Source organism: Protopterus annectens, chromosome 9.part0, assembly GCF_019279795.1.
Source record: "Protopterus annectens isolate FY-2018-M chromosome 9.part0, PAN1.0, whole genome shotgun sequence".
NCBI classification, from domain to species: Eukaryota; Metazoa; Chordata; order Ceratodontiformes; family Protopteridae; genus Protopterus; species Protopterus annectens.
In genome coordinates this window covers 652,999,554-653,027,369 of record NC_056743.1, presented here as the reverse complement: position 1 = coordinate 653,027,369, position 27,816 = coordinate 652,999,554, and the positions used below count along the sequence as shown (strand labels likewise).

At 37.8% G+C, this 27,816-nt stretch overlaps 1 long non-coding RNA gene across 1 annotated transcript; it reads left to right on the top strand.

Annotated features, from left to right (window-relative positions):
• Positions 1 to 275: 275 nt before the first annotated feature.
• Positions 276 to 18,040, top strand: LOC122811406. The gene is made up of 2 exons (XR_006366249.1): positions 276 to 398; positions 17,456 to 18,040. It is a non-coding gene; the product is annotated as an uncharacterized LOC122811406 (long non-coding RNA).
• Positions 18,041 to 27,816: the final 9,776 nt, after the last annotated feature.

Here is a 27,816-nt window from a genome sequence, read left to right as displayed (position 1 = left end):
AGGTTCTTTGAATACTTATGCAGTCTTCTTTAATCCATTCATTTTTGTAAAGCAACGGACACATTAATGTTGCCTAGTTTATGTTTTAGGCTTGTGCATAACAGTTTATCTTTACATGATTGATATGTACCTCTGCAGTATACTCTTTTAACCACATTTTGAATACTCACATTTGCCTTCTTAGTGATTATTACTAAACTAAAAAGACTTTTGGTTCAACATCTAAGATGTGTACTGTCTGAGAAGCTTCAGTCTGATTTGGTTTATGTTTCTTTTTCCTGCAGGTATGGGTATACAGTGTTACAAGTGTGACTTCACACTTTATGGTTTTCCTTGCTTCACTAGTAAAGTGACATGTCCGAGTGGTAACAGCTGTGGAAAATCTGTTTTCTCACTTGGTAAGTAACTTCTTCTTTCAGATTTTCCTATTAGGGGTCACCACAGCAGAACAATGGTCCATGAAGTTTTACAGTGTCAAGTTGCCAGCCCGGCACCCATCCTTCCACAGAAGGCACACAAACATGCATACACTCACACCTAGGGATGATTTAGATTGACCAATCCACCTGTAGCATGTCTTTGGGATGTGGGAGGAAATCAAAACACCTGGAGGAAACCCACACGATCACAGGGAGGATGTGCAGACTCCGCACAGAAGGCACCCCAGACAAGAATTGAACTGGAGAACCTCTTGCTGTGAGGTGGCAATGCTAACTGCTGCACTATCGCAGCCACCCTACTTGGTAAGTAACTGTTTATAGTATTTAAATGGCTAAATCAAAGCATCACATGGTGCAGAAGCAAAACCATTTAATTTTCATAAAACTTGAAAGTTAAATAAAAATACAGGATTTCAAATGAAAATGTTTCTAAAATTATTCTTCTCTGTATAGTTAATCTTTTTTGTTTAAGGAAAGTCTCCAGACTATAAAAAAAAAGAATCCTTGCGTGAATGGCAGGCAAGTAATTCAAAGACTTCCTTCATTCATTCTAGGCTACAAGGCAATGCATACTATTCTGTGGCTGTATTAATGTGCAGTCATGCACTAGATGGAAAAAAGAAACAAAAAGAAAAAATAGTGTTTTATTTTGCCAGACTAGAATGCAGTCCCTTCATTTTTTTAAAGGGGATCAAGATGTGAGTAATTAAAGTGATATATTCAGATCTGCATAGTTGATGGACAGAATCTGATGGGATTCATCCACAGGTTTCCAACCCAGTACCTCAGACACTATGTTGTGTTGCTTCGCTTCACATGAAGGAACCATTGATAATGCAGAGCAATTTATTTGGTCCTGTTTTAACATGCCTGTTCTTTTAAATACAAATCAGTAGTCATTCCAAAAAAACTTTTTCACCTTGCATGCACAATCTAGTTTATTCACACCCAACCTACAAGTTCATATAAGATCTCACAGATTTTTACAGACTCTGAAACAAGCTTTTCACACCTTAGAGGATTCAAATATATCCTCATTTTCTAATGCCAATATAAAAACTCTGGTTCAATGCAAACTGTACAAAAGGTGAACTGTTTCTGTTGCCTAGATATTCATTAATTGTCTGGCACATTGAAGGAGGGCAGTGCCTTATTCCTTTCAGTAAGATTGTACAAACAGTGCTAGAAAGGGATCACATTTATTTTATTTTACTGACATAATATTTTGAAAACTTTTGAATCAATGAATAATTTCTATTTCTCAACAGCTGAACAGCAGTTGTTAGCAGCCATTTCTAACACAGAGAACAAGAAAGAGGAAATTGAAAATGGAAAGAATTTGAATTGTAGGAAGAGCTTTCATTCAGTCTGATAATAAAACCGCATCAGTAATATCAGTATTATATGAAAGATAGCTAGAGTAAAGCAACTAGAATAGACTTAACCTACCAGGAAACCTTGACAAAGTCTGATATTATTTCTCATCTGTTTAAATATTGTGTAAGATAAGTTTTTACTTATCTGCTAGGGTAATCTGAAGTGATTTGCCAAGCAAAGGTTAAAATAAGTTATATTTTATTAATGCATGTAGTCTATTGGTACAATCGAAGCAAATTCTTTTATGCCTAATTCCTGTAGTCGCTCTCATCCTTTGGAACCTAATACCGCTGCTGTTGCTGTCACTTCCCTTGCTGCTTTGTATCCTGCCTTAATGTAACCTTTTGCTGCTATGAAGTTCTGGTTCCATAAATAGCTCATGGTAATGGCTGCAGTTTCAGTGTAGGCCAGGAAGTGAAAAGCAGAGGCAGTGGTCATCAGTGCATGCAGTTGGTTACATTTTAAATGGACCTTAGTAGGTGCACCTTGGATACATTGCTACCACGCCTTGCATGATGCAGCACTAATATCACTAATGTTCCACCCGATTTTTATGTGCATAGTACTTACATCTGGTAGTTAAGGCTATGGGCTTTTAATAGCTTCATCCTGTAGTCTTTGATATGATGCTCTCAATTTGCACTTGATAGTGCAAGTCACTTAACCACAGAGTGCTACTATGTCATCTCTGAAAAGAGGCACTTGTGTCCAGTGGGATTACCCAGTTAAACAAGCAAGCAAGCAAATAAATAAATAAATACTACCCCCCACACACACACACACAAAAACAAAAACAAAAAACAAAAAAACAAAACTGAATGCAGAACGTCAATCATTTCAGTCTGGCCTTCCCATCTTATCCTTTTGCCATCCTACACTTTTGCCTAAATATGTGGTTTTAGTAATGCATACAAATAGCCATACTTCTAACATAACTTACCATAACTTGTATATTCTTTCATAAAATAGACCTATTACATCTATTTTAGTGGACCTCATTCTAGAGATACCATCAAATTGCCAAAGAAAACATAATACGTTTGGCTTACTTTTTTAGTATGAATAATATAAAGCATATGTGATGCAATGTGCTGGCATAATTTAGGAAGACAAAAGAAAATAATGAAATAGCAGCTGCTGATATTTTGACTTATTTTTGTCTAAAGGAATTATGATACTTGATATAAATTGTTTTATTGCAAGTGAATTATGGAAATTAAAAGTTACATTCAAATAAAGTCATCCTTCTCTAAATATTGAAACATGACATAGGGTTTTCCCTTACTACATGCATACTCTGAACATTATAAGTAAAGTAAAATGATCTTTAATGGCTAGCTACCATTTTTTGAAGTTTACTGCAACCCCTTTATCCCCAATAAGTGAGATTGTTAAGACTTTGTTTATTATCTCTGAAAAAGATAGAGAAATCACGGCTTTCACTGAGAGGCTTATTTCTTCATTTGAGAGACCTTGAACTAAATAAAATGTTTTGTTTGCAGTGACAGCATGTAAATAATTCCACAGACATTCTGGAGGCAGCACAGTAAACTTATATGCCATAGTTTGTGACAGATACAATATTTTCTGGACTCCTAGATCAGGCACAGAAGAACAAAAAAAAAACAGTTTTCTACACAGTCAAAAGATATCCTGAAAAAGGGCAAAACAATTACTCATAGTGGAAGCTGTCTTCCTGAAGGTAGTGGAAATAAACCGTATATGCCTTTCAATATGTACTTGTATGGAATCCCATTCACTTTTTCCAGTATTGTCACAGGAGTACCTGACAATGGAGCCCTCCTCATCTACTGTCTATTGAGCTCTCCTATCCCACCCCTACAATTACTCAAACTCATGCTTATGGCCAGTGAGGAGAACAAAGCATCTTAGTCCACTGTCTTATTCCTGCCAAGGTGTATCATTAACTTGAGTGCTAAATTCTCATTTCTCCTTGCACAGACCTGTACATGTCCAATGTGCAAAAGTACTGTGAGAACTGCAGCAGATCATCCCACCTACTCGGTGACTCAGGCAGAGTCCCCCACCTATTCCCACTTAGAACAATGGCCCTTTATATGTATCTAGCCTCCACCCGAGATCTAACATGAGGTGTGTCCAAGAACACACCCTCCAACCCAGGATATGCATGTCCATCCTTCCTCTGCCATGTCTCAGACATCTGAACAGTTAATCAAATCCAGGTTATCCAGGCCTTCACTACCCCCAGCACCAACTTAATAATGAATGCTAACTTTAACCTTACACCTTGCTTAAACATGCCCTTTCCATAACACTACAAAATAGGCTCACACACACAGACAAACCAACACACATCCACCACCCTAGATCTATCCCCTTACCTAACCTTAACCCACATACACTCACGTGTGCGCACACACACACACACACACACACACACACACACACACACACACACACACACACACACACACACAAGATATCCCTTTACCTAACCCCTTTACCTTAACCAGGATATACTTGTGCACAGAAACACACACCTCTCATATAAACACTTACCTTTTTGGAAATAAATGGCATTCGGAAAAAGAAAGCTTGAATATTTGAATGCTCAGTAAAGAAGTCTGAGACTAGCTAATTTATAAGATATCATAATGGGGAAAATGAGATGGAAAAAGTATGACAGAAGTATTTATTTGCTTGCTTGCGTGTTAATCAGGTAAGACCCACAAAATGTGAATCCCTTTTTCATGGTTTACCCTAAAGCCTAATTTGGGTTAAGTGACTTTATTGCACAAGTATATCCTGAAAAAAATAAATCCCACTTCAGTAGAATAAAGCTCATTACTACTATGGCCTTTCATTTATTTGCTACACTGCAAGATTAAGATTAAAAAGATAGGCATGATGAAAGAAGTTTATTTTCATAACTTTGCTCCTTGATTTAAAGAATGAGTCTTCCATCTGTACTTGTGCATTAAAGCAAGCAGTGCAGCAAGACATGTGACCTACAAGGGAAGGGATAGTACTGGGCTGTTAACTTGCACTTAAAGTATGACACATGTCCCTGTCAGCAATGTCCTGGATAACAGTAATCACAGTGCAGTCTGAACCACTTCTCCTAGTAAAAGAAGTAGGGGGAACAAAGCAAGCAATACATAGGAGCATAGGATCATTGGAGGTTACTAGGCTAACAGCCCCAGGCCCCTTACATGCCTAGCCAAGTTCAACCCATGTTCCCAAGGGTGTCTGGTTCAAGCATACACTAAAATCAACACCTAATTGCCCCCGTCCAAGAGAGATACAGGTGGAACCCCCAGAGTGAATTTCCGGCTACCCATCCAATTGTCCAAATTGCACTTAAATAGGGCCAACGAGGGGCTTTGTTTAACATGAATTGGAAGCTTGCTCCAAAGGTTGGCAAACTTGGTGAGACAAATCTGTCTCCCCAGCAGGTTCTGTTGATGTCACATACCAGATTAAGGTCCTTTGAGTGAGTGACCCATGTGCCATTTAACTTGTGAATGTGCAGCGTCTCCATTAAAGCTGGGTCAGAGATTGCTCTATATGCAAGGCACAGGTTGCCTCTAAGCAGTCTGTACAACACAGAGTAAAGTGATGATGATTTCTGTTTGTCTGCATAAGACATCTTGAAGACCCTGAATTTTCTTTGTAAGGAAACTTTTTGGTCTCTCCAATTGCTGCAGGTGTTTGGAAAGGAACATACCAAAGGAGCATTGTTCTCTATTATTGGCCTGATGAGGGAAGAGTACAGGGTGGTTATAACCTATTTTTTCTGGAAGCAATGTCCTTACTTATGAGATGAGCAGTATAAAATGCCCTTCTTACTTCTGTAGAGACATGGTGATCAAAGTTAGGGATGCTGTCAACCTGTGTGCCCAGATCTCTCAACACTGACTGTGTGCTTAGGGTGTTGCTATTGATGTGGTAGTTTGCAGTAACAGCACCCTTGCTGAAGGAGATGATAATGCATTTTTTGCATTAAGTTTAAGACCATGACTTTGGCACCAGTCATTAGTCTGTGTTAAGACCTTCTTACAGGATGTTGACATCACTAGAGGTTTCAGTGATCGCTCCCAGTTTGCAGTCATCAGCAAACATTGTCAGCTACAGTCCTTTAGTTTTAGCCTGTACTTTGGAGAAATAGATTCCAAACAGTAGGGGTCCCAGAACCGATCCCTGTGGAACACAAGGACAACATGGCATGCAGTAACAAATCTGGGACCTACACTGTTGGTTCTCCTGAAAAAGAGGTTTGACTAGTCAATAAAGTTTTCTTTCCAATATGTTGGTGTAGGCTCTTACAAGCAGGCTGAGAAGCATGATCCTTCTGAAGTTAGAATATGCTCTCTGGTATCCCTTCTTAAAAATGCAGTACACTGTCATATCTGTATTAGCTTAATTATACAGTTCACAGTACTTAAAGTTGATTTATCTTGGAGTTTTAAACAATTCTTGGTAAGGGCCAGTTAGCACAGATTTGTTTTTCTATCTCTAACTGCAAAATTTGGTTGATCTGTAGGAGGAGCTGTGAAGTATTTATTTATTTTTTTTAAAGTAAGCAGAGCATAAAAATTTAATCAGTGGGAGTTGCCGCTGGTCCGAGACTGTTGCTGATGAGTGACTATTCTAGATATTTTCCCCTCATCCATTCCCTCTTGTGCATTAAAACTCACTATCTCTTGAATTGCCTGACCCTAGTGTAAATTTTGACTTTGGAAACTCCTTCCAGTATCATCTCATCTGCTCATACTAGTGAACACTAGAAGATTAAACTGAGAAGATCCTCCTCTTAAATCTGTTGAAGCTTGCACTATTCTCTCTCTTTCATGTCTTTACATCTGTTTAGTGCAGAGAGAAATACCTAGAGAATTAATTACGTTTCCATCTTCATTTTAAACTCTGCGACATTTGGGACATGATTACTGATTGCTGCAGACCCTATGACCCACTTCTCAGTAGTCAGCTGTTCCTAATGAGAAAAGGACCAGAAAGATATTATTTCCTAGCCTTCCAGGTGACTTCCAATTACTGTAAAGCCTGAAACTGCTTATTGGGAGCCAGTTTGCAATTAGTGCCACTAATTTGCTCCTGGTGATTAAAGAAGCAGAGGGCCACTGATTCCTGACTGTGTCTCACTGTGTAATGTGTGTGGGACTTTCCTGAGAGGTCTTGTTGTTGTTTTGGTGGAAACCTCTTCAGTTTTAATTTAAGGCCATTGTACAGCTTAGCACTGTGCTGTGCTGAACTGCTATATGTCCTATCCATCATCTACCAGGAGAAGACTATACCAGCAACATAAGTTTGTGACCCACTTCTCAGGAACCATCTTGGTTTTAGTGCTATTGTTTGCTTCTGGTAAGAGAAAGAGCAAATGGACATTGCTTGTTAACTGTGTTTAGCTGTAGAGAGACTAGAACAAGTAATGACCATGTAGTAACCAATAGGCAAATCACTTTTCATCATTATTGTCAAACCATAGTCTGTCTTTTCACCTAGTACTTCTGTATTAGGTACCATCTAATCTAACTACAGAATATCATCTAAAATACTTCATTCATAAATCTTCAGGGTCTACTACAGTGATCTCCCTCCATCCCCTGAGTACTGTGACTAGCCCTAGTCCTTTACCCTCTGGCAACATGGCTCAAGAGTTTGCTCTCACTAATGTCAGTCTTATCACATTACGTGTTTTAAGGTAGTGTAGCAACTGTGTTATGCTTATTCACTGTTCATTGCTTCTACCAATTGACAGTACAACCTTAGAGAGATGTAAATATTTAAGAAACATGGAGGCAAACCTCTCACATCAGCCCACTATCTGTAAGCACCATGCCTCCACAGTGTCACACTAATAAGAACAACCATTAGGTCCTTAACTTATGCTGAAGCTATAAAGAAGAATTTGCCAATGTCTCCTAGAACTCACTCTAAAATATACCATCCTCTAGCACACAAGACAACACATGCTCCTTCTCATCTCACACATACCAAAATTCCACATAGCTCACCCAGTCACCAGGAATACAGGCCTAAGCCATGTGGCCTACTAAGTCCATCAGTCCTGAGGTAAGCAAGTAAAAAAAATAATTTACAGTAATTTGTTACTTTTTAACTTTGCTTGTTTTAACTATCACTACCCAACATAGGAGTGTAAATGATCATGGGCTAAGGTGGCTCTGACAAAGCAGCTGAAGTGATTTCAGGACTGGATTTGTTGAAGAAGTCTATGACTACAAAAAAGATGTCAATATGACTTCTGATAAGCCCTAATTATTCTCTGCTGATGGCTGATGTGGAACCAGGCTTAGCAGTTTTAAGACTTGCTTTTCTTTCTTTCTGTAAAATTCCATATAATCAGCTCTTACAATTTAGAATCTCATATGAAAATGATGAGTAAGTAGAGTAGCTTGCATTTTGTGGCCTAAATTCTTAACTATTTCCATGCTGACTATCTATCCTTCCTTCAAGACATATCAGTTCTGTGCTATCTTGTTATAAAACTTTTCCTGCTAAAGTTGTCTACTCTAAAACAACTTTCACATTGCTTGTTTACTATATAGAACTAATTATATGAAGAAGGCAGGTAGTGTTGCCCTTAACTTCTGCCCATTAATAGTTGTGATGGTGAAAAATCATATAGATTGGAGAGGTGTGTTTCTGTATTCCAATAGGGATAAAAAGAAGTTATGTTCTTACCATAACGTTCCATGTGTGTTGTCTGTCTCGTCCTTTATTCTCACTGATGGTTCGGATCTGATCCGTCAGATCTGTTTCGGCCTTTTACATAAGCTGGAGGTCCTCAGCCAAGCTCATGGGCATTTTTTCCTACCCATAACGCACCTGTTCTATAACCTCAGATCTTGTTTGCCCCCCCCCCAAGCAGCGAGTGGAAGTATACATTGCCAAGAGAATGTAATGTAAACATACTATACAAGTCATAATTCAGAGGCTGTAGAGTACTATAAAAATCCAAGAGCTACTAGGTCTACCAGGAAGGGGAATGGTGGGTGGGTTGTGAGAATAAAGGAAGAGATGGACAACACACATGGAACTTTATGGTAAGAATATAACTTCTTTATGTGTTGTTGTCAATCTCGTCTTTATTCTCACTGATGGGACTGTGTCCTTAGCTACCTAATTCTTGGGTGGCTCATGAGAGAATATTCCTCAGAACCATATAAGCATAGGATGCTCTACTCCTAGAGGTTAACTCCAACTTGTAATAAAAGTATGTGGTTTAGCACAGATGCTGTCTAAGGGTAATCTGGCTTGGAAAGCCGCTGATGTGGTTTCTTCCCCGTACGGTTTCAAGCCACCTGGCCTGTCTGATCCGAGGTGAAGTGAGGGTTTCCGGTACGAAGGACCAATCTGTCAAAGGAAAAAAACTTCAAAGACCAATACACGTAAGGTTCAGTTAAGGCACTTTTAATTTACTTGCCGCAAGGAGACAAAAACATGCAAATACAAGGATTTGTCTAACTATTAACAGGAAGTATGTTCATTCTTATACTGTTTTACAAGACATGGCCTTCTAAGCTGACGTAATCAAACACAACTTTTAGCATTGTTCTACAGCAGATGTTGCTCAGATTTTCTGCTGACATGACTAGATTTGTGAGAAACTTTTGAGAAAAACAACCTGGCCTTGGTGACCATTAATCCATTTACAAGCCTCTATTGTACAGTGTTATTTTTCAAGGTACTCTTCTAATTCAGATACAAGCAAATGCTGATTGCAGTTCATATTTTCAAGCAGACTCTGTCCTAATTATCTGTAACTTCTACAGCTGTGTATTTTCTCACAGCACAGCGGAACTTCTTGTCTAAGTTTCATACAAGTAGTATTGTTCTATTCATTATTTTCCTAACGCAAGCAGAAATCACCTGATTCTCAGTAAATTTCCAAGGCACAAGCAAGATTTTAGCTAACAATACAAGGTCAGAAAGCAACTGCAGTTTGTACAGATTTATGCAGTATGAAACAGAATAAATGTGTTAACCCTTTTCAAGCTCTAAATGCACTAAGTATATTACTAATACACACATCAATACATATTTTTCTAACATTTATAAAATGTATTATTGTAATTAAGGGTTGCTATAGCTTTGATATTATCAAACAAGATTATCCCTGAGTAAGTGATTTTACCATCTTTTATAATGCATTTATGTAATTTCTTATCTATTTAATTAATATTATAATTAACAGGCAGTATTTTAGTCTTAGTCTCATTAAAACTGGGTCCCGATTTCTTCTGAAATACTTATATTGCTTGGAATACTGTGATAAGAGAAGAATTGCAATCAAAGTTAATAGGATGTCAGTTGCAAATAATTGTATTTTGGGGATTAAATCATTATTTATTAGTATGCCTTTGATTCTCTTATTTGATCTTATATAATTTGGTAATTAAAAGGTTCTACAAAGTAGTGTAAAAAGTAATGAGGACAAGGGACAACCCTGTTTAGTACGTTTAGTGATCATGATTGATTGGGAAATATATGGGCTTATCTTAATGTGTGCAAAGAAGTTTTCATAGAGAAGTTTGATTAATTAAGATATTGTTTGAAAAATTATTTTCTTCCAGTACTAATAGTAAATACTCCCAATTAACTAAGCCAAATGCACTACTGATATCAAGACCAACCAAAGTTTAGTTCTTTTTTGAATTATTAGTATAATCAATCATTGTATTCTCTTGATATTATCATAATTTTCTGAATTCCCTTCATCACATATGATTTTTGAAGATGTCTAGTACACAGAAAACTACACTACATGACCAATAGACTAGTAGCAACAATAATTTAAAGAAATAGGATACATATTTTACATTTCCACTTTTTTGAAATAAAAGTAAATGACCTTGTGCAGTAAGATTTTGCAATACAGTTCATTAATGTCTACAGATTTTATACTTATGCTTATGTTTTTCCATCATTTTTGTCACTCTCTTATTTTTTAAACATGTTTCTCACATTCCTGCTAAAGTGGGAAGAGATAGGTGATATTTGGTATTCAAAATGACTGCTAATTAGATGTGCAGATTTTTAGCTTGATGTTCCTTCTTTAAGGGCTTTCATTCCCTATTTTCAATATCTGCAGGTTTAGAGGTTTGCTTCTGATACAACAGTTTGGTGCCAAACTGCTCCTTGGGACCAATCTGGTCATTAGCTTTTGCTCCAGTGTTTTGAGTGCCTACAGACTTTCTTATAAATCCTTGTGATCATCCCTTTCAGATTGAGTTTGCTTCCTTTTAACCACCAGTGCAAGGAGAACAACAATAAAATGCTGAGAAACAACTGAAACATGCTAGTTTTGCTGGAGGATAGAATGAGAGATGTCATATCAGATGGACATTAATGATAAGGGTCCAGAGTTATAATAAGTCCATAACATCAATTTCCTATTTCATCAGTCCATCCAATCCAACAGTTGGGACAGAATCCCAAGCTACCTCAGCTCTCGGGTGGAATCATGACAGGATGCCCCTGAGAACTGAAGTTCCAAATGCAGCACAGGTTCTAAAAATTATGTCTTATAATGTTTGGAAAAGGTATACAATGTAGACCATGTGGCTGCTGCACAAATGTCATCAATGGAAAAATTTCTGAAAAAGGCCATAGAAGTCGACATAGATCTTGTGAAATGGGCCTTGGGTTATGAAATTAGGGTCTTGTTGTTGCAAAAGTAGCCAAAAGAGATAGAATTTGAAAGCCATCTGGACATTGTTTAGAAACTTTGCACCCTAATCTGTTAGGAACAAAGGAAACAAACAATGAAGTATCCTTTTTGAAAGTTTTGGCTCTGCGTAGGTAGAATCTGGGTTGCCTGTGGATATCTAGAGTATGTAGTTGATATTTTCCTTTATTAGAGTAATTTAGAAACAGCACTAGAAGGTTAATAGACTCATTAATATTATTTTTAAATGCCACATTGGGAGTAAAGGATGGTTTAGTGCTTAAAGTGGCTCTAACCTTATGTAACCTTATGAAAGACCAAGTTATGCTACAATAACACACAAGGCATGTAGTTCTGAAATTCACCTAGCTGATGTAATAGCCACCAGAGAAATTGTTTCCCAAAAAGGATATTTCAGGTATGAAGTTGAAGCTAGTTTGAATGGAGGCTTTGTTAGTGCTTGCAGAACAAAGTTAATATCCCAGGGTAAGATGATTAATGGATGGACAAAGAAAGAGCACTCCTTTGGGGAAAGCACTGCACAGTTTACGAGAGGCCAACGTATTGTTTAGGTATCCAAAGTGGTAATTGGACATGGCAGCTAACTGCACTTTGGTTGTCCAGCTAGAATCTGCTTCAAACAATGAAGACAGAAATTATAAAACATCTGCAATAGAAATGGAATGTGGGTCAAATCCACATCTGGTGGGCCAGATAGAAAACGTTTCCATTTACTCTTATAAATCTTTTGAGCAGACTGTTTCTGAGAAGTGGATGAAATGTGGATTAAATTCTCTGAGAGGGCTGTGTGTTGAGCCATTAGGGGAAGTTAGCTTGAGGTTGTTAAGGTATGGATAATGCTGACCAGAGGGGTGTGAAAGAAGATCTGGTTGTGGATCAAAAAGCTAATGGAGTTCTTCAAATGAAGTCTGAGGTCAGTAGAATTACCTGTAATTTTCATATTGAGGACTTCTATAGAAACTTGGTTATTAGGGGAAGAAGGGGAAAGGTGTAAAGTAGACCGGGGGTGCTACTGGCAGAATGCAGTATCCCCAGATGACTATCCTCTGGGGGAACTAGGGCAAAGTAGCTTCTGCACTTGGTGTTGGAGAGAGAGGCAAACAAGTTACAGCAAGCTGGTCCCGGTGACTGACAATTTTTTGAGCCACTGACAGATTGAGAAACCACTCATGAGGCATTAGAACAGACCTGCTGAGCCTATCTGCTAGCCAGCAGACTTCCCCAGAATGTGCACTGCTGCTAAAAGGTGACCTGAACTCAAGGCCCACTGACACACTCTGATGGCTTCTCTGCAAAAGGGTTAAGATTTGGTTCCTCCATCCTTGTTGATGGATAAGAATACTTATATATTGTCCATTTGTATTGGTATCATCCCATAGACAAGAAGCCCTGAAATTCCTGCAGTGCTAGAAGGATTGCCCTCATCTCCAGAATGTTGATGTGAAGACTGGCCTCTGACTGGTTCCAGACTCTTTAGACCATGGTCCCCTCAAAATAGCAGACCTCTCTAGGGAGAAGGTATCCATGGTTACTGCTGCTGTCAAAAAGGCAGAAAAAAACACTTTTCCTTTCTGAAGGAATGAGGACATCAGTCACCAATTTAAATGATTCCTGCATGACTGAGTTAAATAAATGGTGTCTCAAAGGACTCTGGTTGTTGTGACCATTATGTGAATAGAAACCACTAGAGAATCCTCATGCAAAACCTTGGGTATGAACAATGAGGCCCAAAACTGTTAGTACCAGTATCAAAGTATGTTTCTGATGATTAAAACTGATAATTGAACGGAGGATCGTCTTTCTGGAATGAAAAGCACCTGGCATGAAGTTGTTTCCAAAAGACATCCAGTAAATGAAATTTGTTGTGAGAGCTGAAACTGTGACTTTTGACAGTTTATGTTGATATTTGAAAATAGGCAGAGCTATAAAAATAGTCTCTGGCAGTTAATATGGCTGTTGCAGCTAGAAACAGATCATCTCTTTATGGTAGCATGCGGATCCTACCTTGCAGCTGGTTGTCACCCAGAGGTCTATAGTGAAATCAAAGTGCAATGCTCTGAACTAGCAATGATTGGCTCCTATATAAAAGTAAAGAGACCACCCCCAGACTTCTTTGTGATCTTTGTGTGGAGGTATGTGTCCTGGAGGTCTATAGAGCACATCAAGTTGTTTGCCATGAGGAAGAGGAAAATACTGCCACCATCACCATTCTGAATGTTTTTTTTTGTTTTTTTTTTAAAGATGTTTAGACTCAAGAGTTTCTACACTATCCATAGCTTGCTTTGCTAGGTCCTTTGGAATCTGTTCATGTGGGTCAAGTAATTTAACACTTTTAGGGCGAAACTCTCAGTTGTATAAATTAGCTTTAGCATCCTGTTGACCATTCTGGACTTCTTGTTCAGGGGATGGACAGCAGATGACTCATCTTTGAGCTCCTTCTTAGTGACTGCTGCAACAAGCTTTGAATCCAGCAGAGGCTCTTTAGACCAAAACTGCCACATAGGTGGCAGTACACTAGTGATAAGAGACTTAGGGACACAGGTGGACAGTGGTCTCACCTTCGATAACCACATCACTACAACAGTCAGGAAATCCTTCTTTATGGCACACCTCATCATTAAGAGCTTTTCATCCAGAAAAAAGGAGGTCATTGTCCCATTGTACTCATCCCTCATTAGCCCCATCATAGAATACAACACCCAATTTGGTATGTACCTCTGAAGACATCTGTGACAACTGGAAAGGCCGCAGAAATATCTCAGTAAAAGAATCACAGGCCTAAAGCAGATGCCCTATGCTGACTGTCTAAAAAAGCTCCACCTATACTCTGTCGCATATCGTCTACTCAGAAGCGATCTCTGCTTAACATACAAGGCCATGTCAAACCCAGAGCTGTTGGACATGCTACATTTAAAGAAATACCAATCCATCAGAGAGACACACTCTGGGGATCTAAACCTTGTCATCACAATGAACAAAACATGCTGGAGGAATAGGTTCCTGACCCAGAGACTCCCCAGACTCTGGGATAGACTGCCCATACATGTCAAGCAGAGTGTCTCTTTGGCCCTCTTCAAAGGAACCTTGATGATTGGATGGGAGATAGGAAATTCACCCCGGGGATCACGTCAGTTGCCCTGCTAGACAGGGGTCCAGGGAAGTAAATACCATGGGAAGAAATAGCCAGAGAATTGTTATGGCTAGGCTTGTATAGGGTCTAGGGCCAATAGCCTAGTACCAACCTATGAACCGATGAACCTTTGGAGGATGCAAGACTTTATCTGGTGTTTATGGGATAGTTTTTGCAGTATCAGGTTCCTGCTATGCCCTCCCAGTGATCAAATCTTTGAGATGGTCCTCATTAGGACCACACAAGAGGTAGAAGAAGCACACTCATATGGTTCCTCATCCTGAGTGGTGGATCAGATATCCAGGATCCCCCATTTCATTAATTCTATGACTTCTACAAATGTGACATTCTAAGAAGGGGAACTTTATTTCGTCCAAGTCAGAGTCAGAGGTAAAGGACTCTGAAGGGGAGGCTACATATTTCCTTTTCCACATTCTCTCCCTAGGAAGGTCTATCTGTGACTGGTCAGAATCCACTAAAGAGTCAAATCACACTTACTGTGACTCTGCAAAGGCTGCAGCTCAGCAATGTTCCTGGGAGCCTTGGTAAATAGGCTGAAAAGCTGACAGACTGGCATCTCAAAGTGCAGCCAGTAACGAAGGAAGTCCTGTTGACAACCTAGGAGGGGATGAGGTTACCATCCTCTCCATAATCTCAAAGGCAGATCCAGAGTTCATCTGCATCACAGGACTGCTCTTTGGAAATGACTCCTCTTCTACCAAAGCAGAAGTGGGTGGCACTGAGGAGGAATGCCACAATACAGATGACCAGGATGACCTCAAGACACAGATTAGTACCACCGGCTTGAGTGCCAAACACTTTGGCACTGGGAGTGGTTTCAAGTGTGTTGTTCCCACAGACAGTGCCAAAGACTCAAAGCAGAACATTTAGGGTCCAAGACCCACTTTTGTCTCAGAGACCACTGATGCAAAAACCCACGTAGAGGAAGAAACTAAAAGTGGTGAGGAGTAGCTAAAATGTTCTGCCCCAGTAACAGATGGGGACGGGAAGATGCCCTAGACCATCCGTGTCTTCAGAAATGTCATTATCATTGGCTCCCAACCTGCTTCAGGTTTGTAACTGAAGGAATGCATATACTTTAAACAATAAGTAGGAGGAAGTTTATGGAGATCATGAAATGTGACAATTACATCTCTAAAGAGTGCCTGACTTGGAATGAGATTTCTGCCTAATGATTATAGTTTCCATAACTGGAGATTTCTGTTTCAGTGCCATAGAGAAAGGAAGGGTCTTTCCTGACCAATTTGGGAGAAGAGGAGGGTGCCAGCTCTTCACCCTACACTTACTAAATTCCAAATTATTTTCATTTCCCTTCTCTTTCTTCTTCTTGGGCTTGTCTACTCATTCAGAAGGGTGAAAACCCTTAATTATCAATTTACTTTTCCTGTCCACTAAAGGACTGAAGACCTTGCAGATGAAATCAATCTACCTTCTACTATCTTGGATTGGGGAACTTATACAGACAACTAGTCCTCTTCTTGAAGATTTCATCCATTACAACACCAACTGTAAAAACCATAATATCAGAATACCAAGAACTATACCCAGAATTGTGATGATATTATAGCACTCACTATGAATTGTAACTGAAGCATTACTACCTGATATTGTTTTTTTTAAGAAGAAAAGAGAGAAAAGCTATACAGATGCCTAAGCATCAAAGGTGAGGCACTTAGAGTGTACAGAGATAACTTTAGCTATCAAAATTAGCAAGTTAACAAGATAACTTTTCTCAACTTATATATACATTTATCTTAAACTCTGATACATAGAATAAATTGAAAGCATGCAGGTGTTGGCCAAGATCAAGATTTGTTCACAATGGCAGCAAACTAAATCTGAAGGAAGGCTCACAAGGGATGATGGGAAAGTCTGTAGAATCTCAAGGCACTAAAGCTGTAAGCAATAGCAAGATAAGATCCGAGGAGTAGCTTTATTTTCAACTGTCGGATTGGACAGACTGATGAAATAGGATCAAGGGCTATGCAGTGAAGCTCATTGTTTGTACATAGCCTTAAATTTCTATGCTAAACTGCCAGACATATCTTTCAAATATTTTGACAACTCTTGGCTCATTTGGGGTAACTGATAGTTGGATACTAACTAAAGGCAGCAGTCTGGAAGAGACCAAAAATTACTTAAAAGTCTCCATGTACTCATTACCGACTTGTACTAATTATTATTTATAGCTGTCATACTCAAAGACTTGCAAACACTAAATCATTCAGTTTACTTTCCCTTATTATGGGAGTACCAGTGATCATTAATGTGCTAGTGAAGCTGCAATGGGAGAAAGTAAACAACCACTGACCAATTTCTTTAATTCTTTCTTATGTCCTCAGCTGCAGGACATTCAGCTTTTCATTGATAAATGATTAAAGTCAAATATTTAGAAATAGACATAAACATTATGAAGTAGTTATGTACAGCTATGTAGTACACAGTAAATAAATTAGGGGCAAGAAACGCACTGAGAATGCACTATTGTATGCAGGCACTGCAAGACAGAAAAATGAAAACAAATGGGATCTATACTATAACATTGTATCGTATATTGTATGAATATTGTGATATTATGCTGAAATCTCTAGGAATTGCAGTAAATTATCAAATCTTGCACATTTCTGGTTTACAAACTGTATTAATTCATTCATGTATAACTATTGAAACAGACATGTGAACTGCAAATTTACTGACCATATTTATCTTGTTAAATTTATTTCAAATTACCTTCTGGAAATTCAGATGTAAAACATATCCCATTTTCTTCTTTTACAGCAGGTACACCTGTGTCACAAACCAAAGACTGCATTGATAATACACAATGCAATGCTACCACTACTTCAACTGTTGCAGGCATAACTTACAACAGAACTACTATCTGCTGCAATAATGAGGACTTATGCAATGCAGGTAGCACAACAAAAGTCTCCATTTTCGCTGTGCTTCTTACACTGGTATTCTGGATTCAGAGACTTCTGTAAAGGTCTAAAAAGAGGACACTGCACTAGTTACCCTAGTCACAACAACACCACTTCTTTATTCAGATGGAAATATATAATGTATCATGTTTATAATCATTACCAAAATAAATGACAGATGTTTAATTGTGTCAAATGATAAAGACAAAATGATTGTGATCTTTTTCTATGATGAGTGTGCCATGATGACTTCTAGAGAGTACTATTACTGTGTGTTGTTGCATGCAGCAGCTAATGTATTAACATACTATGCATTTCTTCCACAAAGTTAATAGGACTTCAACATCAGCGGATGTTTTAGCTAATCCTATTTTGTCATCTAAACTTCATTCTTGTTCTATTTTCTGATTAGAGATGAATTAAAATTAAAGCTTAAAACATACACTTTCTGAGGGGTTTCTTTCAAAAAGATATTCAAAACTTCCTTTTTATTTGCCATGGCAATAATCTATGTAGAAAAGTGACAGTGAGATTAAAGGAATGCTTTGATAGGAGAGATGCAAAACACAGAGAGATTAAGCAGAGATCAAATCCATATGGAGAGTACTGTACCTCAATGTTACCTTTTTTGCCCATTAAAAAAAGTAGATCTGTAAACCAAATTCAAGCAGAAAAATTAAGGCTGTATCAGTTCTTAACACCTATGTTGTTACTGAACTTACTTTCCAAACATACTCATATTGTAATCAATTAAAATCAAAGAGAGTGCAAATTTTAAAATTAACTGAATGCCACAATGAGAAGTGAAGCAGTGCAAAAAAATATCAAAAACTGAATTCTAATAAGAAAATGAATGCCATTCATTCAAGGAAGTAGGATCTACTTTATTTTGATTGAAACTGATTGTTAATATAAGAACTAGCATATCTTCATTAACATTAATACACAAACATGTTATTTATTTGAATTGTGCTTCAAGTGATTTCTTTTACTTTTTATTTTTGTGTTTATTATTATATTTTTGATGCATTATTATTGTTCTAAGCTATGCAGTTTTAATTTTGTACTTTGTTGCAAGTAAAATGATATGTTGATGTATTCTACTAGAATAGAACCTAAGCCACTGAAATATTTTCTAATACTCTTACCATTTTTGACAGGCACCCCTATTTGGTTATTAATTCCTCAGATAAACATGTTTTCTCTGATGTTTATTAAAATTAGGAATAATTGATGAATGAGACTTGTAATTTTAGATAACTTTACTGCAGTATTAAATACTGCTAATTTAATAATAACCTATAGTGTGGATGGTGTAATATAACATTTGTATTGCCATTTGCATTAATTAAGCATCAAGTGGTAAAATGGTATGTGTTATTAAATGATAAATTTACTTCTGTGGTAAACTGAAACACAAGGCATAGATGAAGGCATTGAAAACTCTGAGAAATGAGATTATCATAGAAGTAACACAACCCCATAGCAGACGTATGTTGTTATTATGCAGTGGCTTGATCCTAACAGAAATATATATGCTGTGCTTTCCCTCTGTGACTGATCTAAATTATATTATGCATGATATTACCAATGCACCTATGAGTCAGTAACTACTCAAAGCTTTCAAATTTGCACAAACATTAGAATCGCTAATCTGTGATAAACAGCAGATATCTCCATCAAATCAGATGGGTACACACAATACATGATAAGCAACTGATGCAAATCAGATATTTATGCAAATATGTAATGAAGTAGTTACATATAGGAACAATGTCTAATATGGGTTTAGATTTGGTAAAAGATATTTATGTAAAGAAATGAATATTAAACATACAAAGAAGTCACCTGTTGCTGTTTATATTGTTGCAAGTGTGAGCATATGTATACCTTTATGTATTTATTGTTTGTTTCATCTATCTAAAGCTACACATAGTTATATCTATCTGTGTTCTAAGTCAATATGAATATGTAAAAGCTAACATTTGACATGGTTAACAAGTACACTACTACTATATCCGGTTACGTGTGATGTATTTTCACAGCAGTGTCTGTGAAGGGTCTTTGCTCATTCTAGATGTTGTCTTGTAAGTACAGTTATAATGGTTAAAACATGTGATCACCAAAATGAGGATGTAGTAGAGAAGACATGGAAATAAAAAAATACTTCTGTGCTGCATTGTAAATTAGCTCTTACACAATGTGTATATATGTGAATGTATATGTATGTTACTCACGATTTGCTATCAAAACGTAGTAGTGCAGTTAGGTGAACATGAGAATGCCAAATGAATGTTGGCTAATTTCCATATTGCTGAACTTCAATTCTACGAATGTCCTTTAGCAAATGCCATTGTGCATTTATTCATATAGGGTTGACGTTACGAATAGTGATTGTGGTACAGTGGGGATTGGGAAATTTATCCTTTTACTCACTGTAATGTTATTTCAGAGTTGGAATATATAATTTTCAGGGGGCTTGCCCCCCCTGAAAAATATAAATTAAAGCGATGTGAAATACTGAACTGCATACGTCTGGCAGGTAAGTGTCAGCAGGTAATCTTTGAGAAATGTCAAAGTCATTGCTTTGATCATTTCAGATTGATGTGCTTCAACATATTTACCCAATTAGTATTGAGGAATTTGGATTTTTTTCGATGTTTGTGTACAAAATGTGAGTATCGCTAGAACACAAGTACAAACTGGGAAACTACACAAACAGCTAAAGCCTGGGTCTCAACCACCAGCAACCATTGTCACAATACAGAAATATAAAAGATTTATTAAATAAAGCGCTTTTCGTCCCACGCAATTGTGGGACTTCTTCAGATAAAAACAAAATTACAGACCACTGCAGTAAATATCTTGCACTCATAGTCACAGGTTCACAACTGTCCCACAATTGCGTGGGATGAAAAGCGCTTTATTTAATAAATCTTTTATATTTCTATATTGTGACAACGTTTGCTGGTGGTTGAGACCCAGTTTTTAGCTGTTTGTGTAGTTTCCCAGTGTGTACAAAATGTGTTTTAACATTCATGACTTTGATAGTAAACTGTTATGCACATCTGAGTGCACGTCTGCATGTGTGCATACATGCATGCTTGAAATAGTCTGTTCACAGATCTACCACTTGCAAACCGAAGATTTGTGAATGAATCTCAGGGCTGTAGGGCATAATTAGTTCATAAATAACAACCTTAACAAGAAATGCAAATATGCATGATTATACAATCAAGTAATGTGATGGTTGTTGGCATAACACTTAAGATGTTTACCTTACAGACACAAGGTACAGGGTTTGATTCTCATTCTCACCTTTGGGAAGCATGGCTAGGCTTACAAAGACCCCCTTGGGTCATTAGCCTAGTAATCACCTATGAATCTATGATACTGTAAATAAATATCCTGTTGAGCTTCATCACCTGGGGGATGCACAGGAATCAAAGTCAGAGAGCACAATAGTCTTTCAGGTAGTTTCTCTGAAAATGAATTACTTATCACAGTTTACATATGGTTTGTGGTAAGTACAACCAAGATGTTTGTGTGCTTAAGCAGAGGCTTTGAGGAGGACAGAAACTGATACTTCCTTTTATATAAAGTGGACTTCTGTACATATTTTCATTAATCATTACAATTTAGATGTTATTTCCAGAGCAAGACCTGGGTGCATAGGTTTCTAGAGAGTGCCTCTGTGCCTTCCTCCTCCAAAATTCCTTCTTGAGATTTTGTACTCTCCCTTTTGTAAAGAATACTGCAACAGTGATATGGAAGGACATAGTACAGTTGTGTAAAATCTTCCCATAACAGTAGATGTCCTTCTCTTCACAGTTGCAGTATTTGATCCATCCCTCCTCCCCCTTCTGCTCTGCCCTTTTCCTTCTGTCTTCCTAGCTTGGATTCCTTTTCCTTTTTCCTCTTTCTGGAAGACATGTTCCTCCTAGTTCCTAGGAATATTGTTCCTCCTGAGACTTTTCATTTCTGAGGTCTATACATCCATACGTCACTAGTATGACCTACATGTGAATGGGGAGCATACTTGAGATGTACAATATCTATAAAATCCTAAGATTTGGTGTACTGGCTGGACATTGGGTAACCCTTTCATAAAGAATACTGCAACAGTGATATGGAAGGACATCCATGGACCAACACAGTTACTAATGTCAATGAAGATGGGATGCAACTATATGGTATTCTGACTATAATAAATATTAACTGTGCATATCAACATGGACATTAATAAATAATCAATTAAACCATGACAGGTTTGATAACTAATTGCATAACAAGGAGTTTGGTACCTTCTGCACCTTGTCACGTGGTTATTACACTAGCAGCATCCTGAAGAGTCTTAGCATATCTATAAAATTTTATTAAAATATTATTTCTGCTGCAGTATTTGTTATATATCAGTTATTCACACTGTTATAAGAAAAAAGCTTGTGTGCTTTTATAAATTTAAGAAAATGTTATATTTTTGATTTTGCAATAAAATGAATGGGTATGTGATGTAATACAGAATGTATGCAGAATTATTTTTGTATCATCGCTATCATCGGTGGTAAATGAATACCTGTCTTTATTTTTTAAATATATTTGTTCCTGGTCCCTGCCCAAAACACAATAACCACACCAATTTTGCATTGTGACCAGCTCCCAGCATAAAGTCACAAAAAAAAAATCACCAAAACATATATCTACAGTAGCTAAAAAGCAAGAAGAATACTTAGCCTGACAGGTACATTACCATACTGCTCACCTGCCTGGCAAAAATAAATAGCATGACATAAATACTATTCACTCTCCAAACTATACTTTTCCTAGGACAGTATATTATACTGCTCACTCCTAAAATTATGACCCAGGAAAGAAAAAGGGGGGACAACCTCCCCCTCAGGAGGCCAATGTCCCTAAAGCCTTTCTCCAATGACCTAACTTAAAAAGTAGTGGATAGATAGTTTTCACAATTCCCTCTGCCAAGAGATTGGAAAACCTAACAACTCAATCTTTAATACTAATTCCAGCCCCTTCCTTTACATACACTTCCCTCATATCCTTTTCAATAGCTAGACTAACTAACCCTTCCTGTATCTCTATACCTCCTACCTTTCACTGCTTTCTTATTCAGTTTCCCCATTTCACCCCTTTCTTCCAAAATCTCCACACTTAAATCATACAATACCCCACCGCCAGGCAGGCATCCAAACATAAAACAATGTCTGTCCAGCAAACAATCTTTATTAGGTGAGGAATAAATATTTAAAAGTTTTTACATCATGTAAGCTCACACTCAAAAAATAGTAAAATACAATAAAAAATCAGTACTCATGCAATGATACATGCATTTGTAATGCAATTACTAAACAGTGTCAAGTATACATTTTAAACAAATAGCATTCTATTTACGTTATCTATAATGACTATATAGCTTTATAGGTTCATGGGTGATTCCTGAGTTAATGCTCCAAGGAACCTTCTTTAAGTCTAGCTATGTTTCCAAATATATCTGAGAGGTTTTCATATCCCAGGGTTATTTTAATGGGTATTGCTTTGGCATGGGTGGTCAAGCGATTACAGGTTCTCTCTCTTTACTAGAGACATAGGTGCCAGACCAGGGGTAAATTTCTAATTCCCCATTCACTGGTCTAAGTTATGCTTGAACTGGTTGGGGAAGAACTCTGCTTCACATGGATAGGAATTCTGTTCTGGTGAAGGGGTAGGCTCCAAGACACATACCTGTCCTTCCAATACTTTATTTATTTATTTAATATTTGTTTACTGGGAAAGTCTGACTTAGAACAAAGCCAATTTTCACTGGACACCCGGGGAGCAATGCTCCAGATGCATGTTTTTGCAACTGGGAGGAAACCGGAGTACCCGGAGGAAACCCACATGAACACAGGGAGGACATGCAGACTCCACACAGGAGGCACACCAGCCAAGAATTGAACTGGAGATCCTCTTGCTGTGAGGCAACAATGCTACTGCTGCACCACTGTGCCATACATTTTACCTGCATGCTGCAAATGAGGTTTAAGTCCCTAGACTGGGTAGTTGTGATGCTATTTATTTTGTGAATGTGCAACAGCTCCAGATCATTGGAAGCTTTACAAGCTAAGTGTAGATCACCTTTAAGCAGTCTGAAGGTGAATGAGTACAGATATAAAGCTTTGAGGCAGTCCACATTGAGCATGTTTATGACCTGTATTCATTTAGCTGAGAAACTTCTGTGGATACACCATTTGTTTCATATGCCTGGTCAGCTACATACTGAAGGAGGCACTGTATTCAGTGATTGGTCTCCTGAGAGCCGGGTACACTGAAACAATGATATCCTTGGACCTAGATGACATATTCTGGCTTATAAGTTGTGCAGAATAGAATGATTTCCTTACTACCACAGAAACATTATGGTCAAAGGCCAGGTTACTGTCTACATGTGTTCCCAAATCCCTAATCACTAGGTCTACCCTTAGGGGTTTATTATCAATGTGTTTATTTCCAGGGGTAGTTGTCTTCCCAGAGGATATTATTATGCAATTCTTGGCACTGAGTTTTAGATCATGACTCTTGCACCACTTAATAATCTGTGTCCAGCTGTTTTGGAGAGTATTTGTGTCTTTGGAGGATTCTATGACTGTACCTAGTTTGCAAACTTAGTCAACCAGAGGCCCTTGATGTTGGACTTGACTTCAGAGAATCACATGCCAAAAAGCAGCAATCCCAGCACTGAACATTGAGGGACCACTATCAAACTATATTATATCATCTTTTTTTAATTACATTTTACTAGTGTTTTATTTGATGTCATTTAACTCTCTGGAGCTTTTCTCCCCAGGCCTCCACTGAAAAATGGATATTTACTACTCAGCTAGTCTTTCCCACTAAACAAATGTCAATAAATAAAATAAATAATAAATGTTCTTAATGACTGGCCTCTTTGCGGAGGTAGACTCTCCTATTCTAACTTGTTGGGTCCTATTTGAGAGGCAGTTGGCTATCCAGCAAGTGACACAGGGAATTATAACAAATTTCATGAGTTTTTCTACAATGCCTGAGAGTGGGTAGTCTATCAAATGCTCCAAATAGGTCAAGATGTGCAGTAAACACTATTTTGCTGTTGTCAATCATTTGGTGACCTTCTTAAAGAAGTCACCATGTTGAGTAAGCATGCCTTGCAATTGATGAAACCAAACAAGGTTTATTTAGTATCTGAAAATGTTCTATGCCATTGTTTATCATTTCCATGATAATTTTTAATGACTTTGCATATGAGACCATTGAGACTTATGAGTCTGTAGTTACCCAGGTGCAGAGAGATAACAGCTGCAGTCCTTTATTCACTTGGCATGAAGCCTGTCTGGAGGCTGCAGTTAAATAGTGATTATAGAAGTCTTGTTTTAAGCTATTATAGAAGGCATCGTGATATATTATCAGGGTCAAATGATGCAGTGTTCTTTGCCTTGGAGAACACCTTAAGGATGTGTTCTCTAGTGAATACTGGGGGGAGTTATGGTTGAAGGCATTTTCTGAGGGGTGTCTGAGTGGGAGAGGGGTAAAATTGGAGAAAAACGTGTTGGCCAGTAGATATCTTCTGGCTGAGTATAGGTGGTTCCACTTACAATTAGTTCAGCACATTGCTGGGCAATGACTTTGACATTGCAGACATAGCTGAAGAAGGTCTTGGGATTGTCTATGGCCTGTTAGGCTATTTTTACTTCAAATTTGGCTTTGGTAGACTTGATTATTCCCCTGTGCTGCCTGTTCAGATTGATGTGTTTTTTTTTTTTTTTAACCTTGCTGGGTATTGCACTTCCTTAGTTTTGCCAGTTTTCTTCCTTTTGTTATACAACATATTGATGTTGGGATTCCACCTGGGTGCCTTTTTTGAGTTTATCATATGCTTATTTTGGGTAGGTACAGCTGTCTTTATGCAGTCATTAACATGATTGCACAGTGTTTTCTTGAACAAGTCCACATAGGCTGTGGTATTCTTAGGGTTTTTGGGGGGCTTGAAATTTTGTTAGGATGTCTCTTTTAATAATAGGAAGTTTGCCTTAGAAGAATTCTTTACTATTCCAGGGTTAGCAAGGGTTCCAGGTTTTATTTTTATTTCAAAGGAGGCAGTTTTATGACCTGACCTGACCAATCAGGGCATTGCAGTAGGAGGGTGCAACATTCTTCCGTGTTTGTGAGGACCAGATCAGGGATGTCAGTGCCCCTAGAGTGCATACACACTATCTGGACCAGCATATTTGTGTTATAAAGTTCAGGAATCTCTGGGCCTGCATGTTTAGGTTGTGTATGATTCCCTTTTTATAGTGGAGTCCTTGAATGTGTAAACAAATATGGTGTTGGATTAATCAGGAGTGTTTCCACTATGTTTAAGTATGTATTATGGATTCCCTGGGTCATACAGAGGACCTATAGATTGCAAGGATATGGTATGTGACCTTGCCTATAGTGATTTGGATGTGGAGAAGCTTAAGTATATCATACTATTTGAAAAGACTTGAGCTGTGTTTGTTTTTGAAATAAATTGGGACACCTTCACCCATGGTCCCTTACTTTGTAATAGCTGGTCTAAATGTGTGGAAGGCATTATAGCCCTGCACTGCCTAGTCATCTATGTGGCTTTAAACTATGAGTCAGTAGTTGCACAGATGTCTACATTCTCCAGGGTGAGATGAGTTTGTAAGGAGTGGAGTTTTTTATAGACTCCTGGCATTGAGCAATAACACCTTCAGATTTTCTAGGTTGGCTTTGCTATGTCAGAAGGTATATCAGGTTAGCAATGTCTAAAATAGGCATTATGCAGGTTGACAAGGTTTTAGCCAATATTTGAAAGCCTAGATGGGGCAGCTGCAGACTATCTCTGGCAAAGCAAAGTGGTCTGTCAACCATATTCTCCCAGGCTAACAAATATTTTACACCCTTCAATGACAACAAAACTAAGCCAATTATTAAAGTCAATTATCTTCTGTTCATATTGTGGCATCATCCTTGTTAAAGGTAGAATGCTGATCAATGCAAGGCTCATACTGGTCTGGGACACATAGCCTGAGACCTCCACTATGTCTGTCTTCATATTGTCCAGAGATGTACATTTCAGGTCATTTATACCAACAGGGTCCATGATGAAGCCATACAGGTACTTGTGGTTCAAGGACCTGAATGTGTGTGTGATCTGAGGGATGCTGCCCCTTATTGGCAACTGACCATCACTTTATTATTACTAAGCCTGCTGAGTAGGATATCAGTGTGTCTCATATTGGAGTCTCCTATCACCAAACGATTGGATTGTGTGGTAGCTTGTCTTATAGGCTTAGAAGACTAAAATCAATATCTCTGGACAACCAGAGCCATCTTAACAGCATTACTGGCCCCTGGGCAAAGCAGTGCACTGAGGCACCTACCTACACATCCACTCACAGGATTAAAAATGAAAATGGCTTTTAAAATTAAACATATATTTACTGATACTTCAAAAAAATCAGTTTTTAAACATTAAAAAAACATGTTGTACAGCAAAGATGAGTCAACATAAACATTTGAACAATATAACGAGCCTTGAAAAACGCAAACAATTTCAACAAATTAATGATACTGCAAATAGCAAACCATACAGACACAGATGGCACAGTATGAAATTATGAAATATTTATTATTAATCAAGTGATCAACATAAATATTTGCAAGATTTCTTTGCACAGAATTGCTTTATAATTGACTTGAAGTCAATGGTCTTGAGGATGTCATTTTCCATACACATAAGTAAAAGCCAGTTCAAACATTTGCTCCCATTGTGCTGCAAAGCTGTTTTTTTATAAGTTTCAGTCTTGAAAATGAATGTTCTGCACAGTTGGTAACCATCATGCACATGAATACTCTGAGTGCAATTTCAACATTGGGAAACAGATTTCAAGTTGTCTGAGATTATTTTTCTTTACAATGCAGGGAAAGTCTCACAATTTTCTCCAACAATACTGTAGTGTTTGAGATGAACAATTTCACTTAAAAGGTCAGCATAATCAAAGTCTTTGTAATACTAATACACATTAGCCAGATTTTCAGTCTTTTCATTTAGCTCATCAGAAGCAATTGCTTTCAATTCACTGAAGAAGGAAAACAGATTCTCAATCAATGAATAAGCTTCTGCACATTTTGTCAGCTCAAAGTTAAGAGAGTCCAGAATTGAAAGGACTGTTTCTACCT